This window comes from Bombus terrestris, chromosome 3 (genome assembly GCF_910591885.1).
Source record: "Bombus terrestris chromosome 3, iyBomTerr1.2, whole genome shotgun sequence".
Taxonomy (NCBI): Eukaryota; Metazoa; Arthropoda; class Insecta; order Hymenoptera; family Apidae; genus Bombus; species Bombus terrestris.
This window is the reverse complement of record NC_063271.1, coordinates 21,908,958-21,921,251: the sequence shown is the minus strand read 5'-3', so window position 1 is coordinate 21,921,251 and position 12,294 is coordinate 21,908,958.

Here is a 12,294-nt window from a genome sequence, read left to right as displayed (position 1 = left end):
TGCGTTATATAGTAATAGTATATAACGTTATACGTTATATAGTAATAGTATATAACGTTATACGTTATATAGTAATATTATATAACGTTATGCGTTATATAGTAATAGTATATAACGTTATACGTTATATAGTAATAGTATATAACGTTATACGTTATATAGTAATAGTATATAACGTTATGCGTTATATAGTAATAGTATATAACGTTATACGATAGTACGGAATAGTATATATCGTTATACGTTATATAGTAATAGTATATAACGTTATACGTTATATAGTAATAGTATATAACGTTATACGTTATATAGTAATAGTATATAACGTTATGCGTTATATAGTAATATTATATAACGTTATGCGGTATATAGTCATAGTATATAACGTTATACGTTATATAGTAATAGTATATAACGTTATACGATAGTACGGAATAGTATATATCGTTATACGTTATATAGTAATAGTATATAACGTTATACGTTATATAGTAATAGTATATAACGATATACGTTATATAGTAATAGTATATAACGTTATACGTTATATAGTAATAGTATATAACGTTATACGATAGTACGTAATAGTACATAACGTTATACGTGATATGGTAATACTATATAACGTTATACGCTATTACGTAATAGTATATAACGTTATACGTTATATAGTAATAGTATATAACGTTATACGTTATATAGCAATAGTATATAACGTTATACGTTATATAGTAATAGTATATAACGTTATACGTTATATAGTAATAGTATATAACGTTATACGTTATATAGTAATATTATATAACGTTATGCGTTATATAGTAATAGTATATAACGTTATACGTTATATAGTAATAGTATATAACGTTATACGTTATATAGTAATAGTATATAACGTTAAACGTTATATAGTAATATTATATAACGTTATGCGTTATATAGTAATAGTATATAACGTTATACGTTATATAGTAATACTTTATAACGTTATACGTTATATAGTAATAGTATATAACGTTATACGTTATATAGTAATAGTATATAACGTTATACGTTATATAGTAATAGTATATAACGTTATGCGTTATATAGTAATAGTATATAACGTTATACGTTATATAGTAATAGTATATAACGTTATACGTTATAGAGTAATATTATATAACGTTATACGTTATATAGTAATAGTATATAACGATATACGTTATATAGTAATAGTATATAACGTTATACGTTATATAGTAATAGTATATAACGTTATACGTTAGTACGTAATAATATACAACGTTATACGTGATATGGTAATACTATATAATGTTATACGTTAATACGTAATAGCATATATCGTTATACGTTATATAGTAATAGTATATAACGTTATACGTTATATAGTAATAGTATATAACGTTATGCGTTATATAGTAATAGTATATAACGTTATACGATAGTACGGAATAGTATATATCGTTATACGTTATATAGTAATAGTATATAACGTTATACGTTATATAGTAATAGTATATAACGTTATACGTTATATAGTAATAGTATATAACGTTATGCGTTATATAGTAATATTATATAACGTTATGCGGTATATAGTCATAGTATATAACGTTATACGTTATATAGTAATAGTATATAACGTTATACGTTATATAGTAATAGTATATAACGTTATACGTTATATAGTAATAGTATATAACGTTATACGTTATATAGTAATAGTATATAACGTTATACGTTATATAGTAATAGTATATAACGTCATACGTTAGTACGTAATAATATACAACGTTATACGTGATATGGTAATACTATCTAACGTTATACGTTAATACGTAATAGTATATATCGTTATACGTTATATAGTAATAGTATATAACGTTATACGTTATATAGTAATAGTATATAACGTTATACGTTATATAGTAATATTATATAACGTTATGCGTTATATAGTAATAGTATATAACGTTATACGTTATATAGTAATAGTATATAACGTTATACGTTATATAGTAATATTATATAACGTTATGCGTTATATAGTAATAGTATATAACGTTATACGTTATATAGTAATAGTATATAACGTTATACGTTATATAGTAATAGTATATAACGTTATACGTTATATAGTAATAGTATATAACGTTATACGTTATATAGTAATAGTATATAACGTTATACGTTATATAGTAATAGTATATAACGTTATACGTTATATAGTAATAGTATATAACGTTATACGTTATATAGTAATAGTATATAACGTTATACGTTATATAGTAATAGTATATAACGTTATACGTTATATAGTAATAGTATATAACGTTATACGTTATATAGTAATATTATATAACGTTATGCGTTATATAGTAATAGTATATAACGTTATGCGTTATATAGTAATAGTATATAACGTTATACGTTATATAGTAATAGTATATAACGTTATACGTTATATAGTAATATTATATAACGTTATGCGTTATATAGTAATAGTATATAACGTTATGCGTTATATAGTAATATTATATAACGTTATGCGTTATATAGTAATAGTATATAACGTTATGCGTTATATAGTAATAGCATATAACGTTATGCGTTATATAGTAATAGTATATTACGTTATACGATAGTACGGAATAGTATATATCGTTATACGTTATATAGTAATAGTATATAACGTTATACGTTATATAGTAATAGTATATAACGTTATACGTTATATAGTAATAGTATATAACGTTATGCGTTATATAGTAATATTATATAACGTTATGCGGTATATAGTCATAGGATATAACGTTATACGTTATATAGTAATAGTATATAACGTTATACGTTATATAGTAATAGTATATAACGTTATACGTTATATAGTAATAGTATATAACGTTATACGTTAGTACGTAATAATATACAACGTTATACGTGATATGGTAATACTATATAACGTTATACGTTAATACGTAATAGTATATATCGTTATACGTTATATAGTAATAGTATATAACGTTATACGTTATATAGTAATATTATATAACGTTATGCGTTATATAGTAATAGTATATAACGTTATACGTTATATAGTAATAGTATATAACGTTATGCGTTATATAGTAATAGTATATAACGTTATACGTTATATAGTAATAGTATATAACGTTATACGTTATAGAGTAATATTATATAACGTTATGCGTTATATAGTAATAGTATATAACGTTATACGTTATATAGTAATAGTATATAACGTTATACGTTATATAGTAATAGTATATAACGTTATACGTTATATAGTAATAGTATATAACGTTATACGTTATATAGTAATAGTATATAACGTTATACGTTAATACGTAATAGTATATATCGTTATACGTTATATAGTAATAGTATATAACGTTATACGTTATATAGTAATAGTATATAACGTTATACGTTATATAGTAATATTATATAACGTTATGCGTTATATAGTAATAGTATATAACGTTATACGTTATATAGTAATAGTATATAACGTTATACGTTATATAGTAATATTATATAACGTTATGCGTTATATAGTAATAGTATATAACGTTATACGTTATATAGTAATAGTATATAACGTTATACGTTATATAGTAATAGTATATAACGTTATACGTTATATAGTAATAGTATATAACGTTATACGTTATATAGTAATAGTATATAACGTTATACGTTATATAGTAATAGTATATAACGTTATACGTTATATAGTAATATTATATAACGTTATGCGTTATATAGTAATAGTATATAACGTTATACGTTATATAGTAATAGTATATAACGTTATACGTTATATAGTAATATTATATAACGTTATGCGTTATATAGTAATAGTATATAACGTTATACGTTATATAGTAATATTATATAACGTTATGCGTTATATAGTAATAGTATATAACGTTATACGTTATATAGTAATAGTATATAACGTTATACGTTATATAGTAATAGTATATAACGTTATGCGTTATATAGTAATATTATATAACGTTATACGTTATATAGTAATAGTATATAACGTTATACGTTATATAGTAATATTATATAACGTTATGCGTTATATAGTAATAGTATAGAACGTTATACGTTATATAGTAATAGTATATAACGTTATACGTTATATAGTAATAGTATATAACGTTATACGTTAGTACGTAATAATATACAACGTTATACGTGATATGGCAATACTATATAACGTTATACGTTATTACGTAATAGAATATAACGTTATACGTTATTACGTAATAGTATACAACGTTATACGTGATATGGTAAAACTATATAACGTTATACGTTAATACGTAATAGTATATATCGTTATACGTTATATAGTAATAGTATATAACGTTATACGTTATATAGTAATAGTATATAACGTTATACGTTATATAGTAATAGTATATAACGTTATACGTTATATAGTAATAGTATATAACGTCATACGTTAGTACGTAATAATATACAACGTTATACGTGATATGGTAATACTATCTAACGTTATACGTTAATACGTAATAGTATATATCGTTATACGTTATATAGTAATAGTATATAACGTTATACGTTATATAGTAACAGTATATAACGTTATACGTTATATAGTAATAGTATATAACGTCATACGTTAGTACGTAATAATATACAACGTTATACGTGATATGGTAATACTATCTAACGTTATACGTTAATACGTAATAGTATATATCGTTATACGTTATATAGTAATAGTATATAACGTTATACGTTATATAGTAATAGTATATAACGTTATACGTTATATAGTAATAGTATATAACGTTATACGTTATATAGTAATAGTATATAACGTTATACGTTATATAGTAATAGTATATAACGTTATACGTTATATAGTAATAGTATATAACGTTATACGTTATATAGTAATAGTATATAACGTTATACGTTATATAGTAATAGTATATAACGTTATACGTTATATAGTAATAGTATATAACGTTATACGTTATACAGTAATATTATATAACGTTATGCGTTATATAGTAATAGTATATAACGTTATGCGTTATATAGTAATATTATATAACGTTATGCGTTATATAGTAATAGTATATAACGTTATGCGTTATATAGTAATAGCATATAACGTTATGCGTTATATAGTAATAGTATATAACGTTATACGATAGTACGGAATAGTATATATCGTTATACGTTATATAGTAATAGTATATAACGTTATACGTTATATAGTAATAGTATATAACGTTATACGTTATATAGTAATAGTATATAACGTTATGCGTTATATAGTAATATTATATAACGTTATGCGGTATATAGTCATAGTATATAACGTTATACGTTATATAGTAATAGTATATAACGTTATACGTTATATAGTAATAGTATATAACGTTATACGTTATATAGTAATAGTATATAACGTTATACGTTAGTACGTAATAATATACAACGTTATACGTGATATGGTAATACTATATAACGTTATACGTTAATACGTAATAGTATATATCGTTATACGTTATATAGTAATAGTATATAACGTTATACGTTATATAGTAATATTATATAACGTTATGCGTTATATAGTAATAGTATATAACGTTATACGTTATATAGTAATAGTATATAACGTTATGCGTTATATAGTAATAGTATATAACGTTATACGATAGTACGGAATAGTATATATCGTTATACGTTATATAGTAATAGTATATAACGTTATACGTTATATAGTAATAGTATATAACGATATACGTTATATAGTAATAGTATATAACGTTATACGTTATATAGTAATAGTATATAACGTTATACGTTATATAGTAATAGTATATAACGTTATACGTTATATAGTAATAGTATATAACGTCATACGTTAGTACGTAATAATATACAACGTTATACGTGATATGGTAATACTATCTAACGTTATACGTTAATACGTAATAGTATATATCGTTATACGTTATATAGTAATAGTATATAACGTTATACGTTATATAGTAATAGTATATAACGTTATACGTTATATAGTAATAGTATATAACGTCATACGTTAGTACGTAATAATATACAACGTTATACGTGATATGGTAATACTATCTAACGTTATAAGTTAATACGTAATAGTATATATCGTTATACGTTATATAGTAATAGTATATAACGTTATACGTTATATAGTAATAGTATATAACGTTATACGTTATATAGTAATAGTATATAACGTTATACGTTATACAGTAATAGTATATAACGTTATACGTTATATAGTAATAGTATATAACGTTATACGTTATATAGTAATAGTATATAACGTTATACGTTATATAGTAATAGTATATAACGTTATACGTTATATAGTAATAGTATATAACGTTATACGTTATATAGTAATAGTATATAACGTTATACGTTATATAGTAATAGTATATAACGTTATACGTTATATAGTAATAGTATATAACGTTATACGTTATACAGTAATAGTATATAACGTTATACGTTATATAGTAATAGTATATAACGTTATACGTTATATAGTAATAGTATATAACGTTATACGTTATATAGTAATAGTATATAACGTTATACGTTATATAGTAATAGTATATAACGTTATACGTTATATAGTAATATTATATAACGTTATGCGTTATATAGTAATAGTATATAACGTTATGCGTTATATAGTAATAGTATATAACGTTATACGTTATATAGTAATAGTATATAACGTTATACGTTATATAGTAATATTATATAACGTTATGCGTTATATAGTAATAGTATATAACGTTATGCGTTATATAGTAATATTATATAACGTTATGCGTTATATAGTAATAGTATATAACGTTATGCGTTATATAGTAATAGCATATAACGTTATGCGTTATATAGTAATAGTATATAACGTTATACGATAGTGCGGAATAGTATATATCGTTATACGTTATATAGTAATAGTATATAACGTTATACGTTATATAGTAATAGTATATAACGTTATACGTTATATAGTAATAGTATATAACGTTATGCGTTATATAGTAATATTATATAACGTTATGCGGTATATAGTCATAGTATATAACGTTATACGTTATATAGTAATAGTATATAACGTTATACGTTATATAGTAATAGTATATAACGTTATACGTTATATAGTAATAGTATATAACGTTATACGTTAGTACGTAATAATATACAACGTTATACGTGATATGGTAATACTATATAACGTTATACGTTAATACGTAATAGTATATATCGTTATACGTTATATAGTAATAGTATATAACGTTATACGTTATATAGTAATGTTATATAACGTTATGCGTTATATAGTAATAGTATATAACGTTATACGTTATATAGTAATAGTATATAACGTTATGCGTTATATAGTAATAGTATATAACGTTATACGATAGTACGGAATAGTATATATCGTTATACGTTATATAGTAATAGTATATAACGTTATACGTTATATAGTAATAGTATATAACGATATACGTTATATAGTAATAGTATATAACGTTATACGTTATATAGTAATAGTATATAACGTTATACGTTATATAGTAATAGTATATAACGTTATACGTTATATAGTAATAGTATATAACGTTATACGTTATATAGTAATAGTATATAACGTTATACGTTATATAGTAATAGTATATAACGTTATACGTTATATAGTAATAGTATATAACGTTATACGTTATATAGTAATAGTATATAACGTTATACGTTATATAGTAATAGTATATAACGTTATACGTTATATAGTAATAGTATATAACGTTATACGTTATATAGTAATAGTATATAACGTTATACGTTATATAGTAATAGTATATAACGTTATACGTTATATAGTAATAGTATATAACGTTATACGTTATATAGTAATAGTATATAACGTTATACGTTATATAGTAATATTATATAACGTTATGCGTTATATAGTAATAGTATATAACGTTATGCGTTATATAGTAATAGTATATAACGTTATACGTTATATAGTAATAGTATATAACGTTATACGTTATATAGTAATATTATATAACGTTATGCGTTATATAGTAATAGTATATAACGTTATGCGTTATATAGTAATATTATATAACGTTATGCGTTATATAGTAATAGTATATAACGTTATGCGTTATATAGTAATAGCATATAACGTTATGCGTTATATAGTAATAGTATATAACGTTATACGATAGTACGGAATAGTATATATCGTTATACGTTATATAGTAATAGTATATAACGTTATACGTTATATAGTAATAGTATATAACGTTATACGTTATATAGTAATAGTATATAACGTTATGCGTTATATAGTAATATTATATAACGTTATGCGGTATATAGTCATAGTATATAACGTTATACGTTATATAGTAATAGTATATAACGTTATACGTTATATAGTAATAGTATATAACGTTATACGTTATATAGTAATAGTATATAACGTTATACGTTAGTACGTAATAATATACAACGTTATACGTGATATGGTAATACTATATAACGTTATACGTTAATACGTAATAGTATATATCGTTATACGTTATATAGTAATAGTATATAACGTTATACGTTATATAGTAATATTATATAACGTAATGCGTTATATAGTAATAGTATATAACGTTATACGTTATATAGTAATAGTATATAACGTTATGCGTTATATAGTAATAGTATATAACGTTATACGATAGTACGGAATAGTATATATCGTTATACGTTATATAGTAATAGTATATAACGTTATACGTTATATAGTAATAGTATATAACGATATACGTTATATAGTAATAGTATATAACGTTATACGTTATATAGTAATAGTATATAACGTTATACGTTATATAGTAATAGTATATAACGTTATACGTTATATAGTAATAGTATATAAAGTCATACGTTAGTACGTAATAATATACAACGTTATACGTGATATGGTAATACTATCTAACGTTATACGTTAATACGTAATAGTATATATCGTTATACGTTATATAGTAATAGTATATAACGTTATACGTTATATAGTAATAGTATATAACGTTATACGTTATATAGTAATAGTATATAACGTCATACGTTAGTACGTAATAATATACAACGTTATACGTGATATGGTAATACTATCTAACGTTATACGTTAATACGTAATAGTATATATCGTTATACGTTATATAGTAATAGTATATAACGTTATACGTTATATAGTAATAGTATATAACGTTATACGTTATATAGTAATATTATATAACGTTATGCGTTATATAGTAATAGTATATAACGTTATACGTTATATAGTAATAGTATATAACGTTATACGTTATATAGTAATATTAAATAACGTTATGCGTTATATAGTAATAGTATATAACGTTATACGTTATATAGTAATAGTATATAACGTTATACGTTATATAGTAATAGTATATAACGTTATACGTTATATAGTAATAGTATATAACGTTATACGTTATATAGTAATAGTATATAACGTTATACGTTATATAGTAATAGTATATAACGTTATACGTTATATAGTAATAGTATATAACGTTATACGTTATATAGTAATAGTATATAACGTTATACGTTATATAGTAATAGTATATAACGTTATACGTTATATAGTAATAGTATATAACGTTATACGTTATATAGTAATATTATATAACGTTATGCGTTATATAGTAATAGTATATAACGTTATGCGTTATATAGTAATAGTATATAACGTTATACGTTATATAGTAATAGTATATAACGTTATACGTTATATAGTAATATTATATAACGTTATGCGTTATATAGTAATAGTATATAACGTTATGCGTTATATAGTAATATTATATAACGTTATGCGTTATATAGTAATAGTATATAACGTTATGCGTTATATAGTAATATTATATAACGTAATGCGTTATATAGTAATAGTATATAACGTTATACGTTATATAGTAATAGTATATAACGTTATGCGTTATATAGTAATAGTATATAACGTTATACGATAGTACGGAATAGTATATATCGTTATACGTTATATAGTAATAGTATATAACGTTATACGTTATATAGTAATAGTATATAACGATATACGTTATATAGTAATAGTATATAACGTTATACGTTATATAGTAATAGTATATAACGTTATACGTTATATAGTAATAGTATATAACGTTATACGTTATATAGTAATAGTATATAACGTCATACGTTAGTACGTAATAATATACAACGTTATACGTGATATGGTAATACTATCTAACGTTATACGTTAATACGTAATAGAATATATCGTTATACGTTATATAGTAATAGTATATAACGTTATACGTTATATAGTAATAGTATATAACGTTATACGTTATATAGTAATAGTATATAACGTCATACGTTAGTACGTAATAATATACAACGTTATACGTGATATGGTAATACTATCTAACGTTATACGTTAATACGTAATAGTATATATCGTTATACGTTATATAGTAATAGTATATAACGTTATACGTTATATAGTAATAGTATATAACGTTATACGTTATATAGTAATATTATATAACGTTATGCGTTATATAGTAATAGTATATATCGTTATACGTTATATAGTAATAGTATATAACGTTATACGTTATATAGTAATATTATATAACGTTATGCGTTATATAGTAATAGTATATAACGTTATACGTTATATAGTAATAGTATATAACGTTATACGTTATATAGTAATAGTATATAACGTTATACGTTATATAGTAATAGTATATAACGTTATACGTTATATAGTAATAGTATATAACGTTATACGTTATATAGTAATAGTATATAACGTTATACGTTATATAGTAATAGTATATAACGTTATACGTTATATAGTAATAGTATATAACGTTATACGTTATATAGTAATAGTATATAACGTTATACGTTATATAGTAATAGTATATAACGTTATACGTTATATAGTAATATTATATAACGTTATGCGTTATATAGTAATAGTATATAACGTTATGCGTTATATAGTAATAGTATATAACGTTATACGTTATATAGTAATAGTATATAACGTTATACGTTATATAGTAATATTATATAACGTTATGCGTTATATAGTAATAGTATATAACGTTATGCGTTATATAGTAATATTATATAACGTTATGCGTTATATAGTAATAGTATATAACGTTATGCGTTATATAGTAATAGCATATAACGTTATGCGTTATATAGTAATAGTATATTACGTTATACGATAGTACGGAATAGTATATATCGTTATACGTTATATAGTAATAGTATATAACGTTATACGTTATATAGTAATAGTATATAACGTTATACGTTATATAGTAATAGTATATAACGTTATGCGTTATATAGTAATATTATATAACGTTATGCGGTATATAGTCATAGGATATAACGTTATACGTTATATAGTAATAGTATATAACGTTATACGTTATATAGTAATAGTATATAACGTTATACGTTATATAGTAATAGTATATAACGTTATACGTTAGTACGTAATAATATACAACGTTATACGTGATATGGTAATACTATATAACGTTATACGTTAATACGTAATAGTATATATCGTTATACGTTATATAGTAATAGTATATAACGTTATACGTTATATAGTAATATTATATAACGTTATGCGTTATATAGTAATAGTATATAACGTTATACGTTATATAGTAATAGTATATAACGTTATGCGTTATATAGTAATAGTATATAACGTTATACGATAGTACGGAATAGTATATATCGTTATACGTTATATAGTAATAGTATATAACGTTATACGTTATATAGTAATAGTATATAACGATATACGTTATATAGTAATAGTATATAACGTTATACGTTAGTACGTAATAATATACAACGTTATACGTGATATGGTAATACTATATAATGTTATACGTTAATACGTAATAGTATATATCGTTATACGTTATATAGTAATAGTATATAACGTTATACGTTATATAGTAATAGTATATAACGTTATACGTTATATAGTAATAGTATATAACGTTATACGTTATATAGTAATAGTATATAACGTTATACGATAGTACGTAATAGTACATAACGTTATACGTGATATGGTAATACTATATA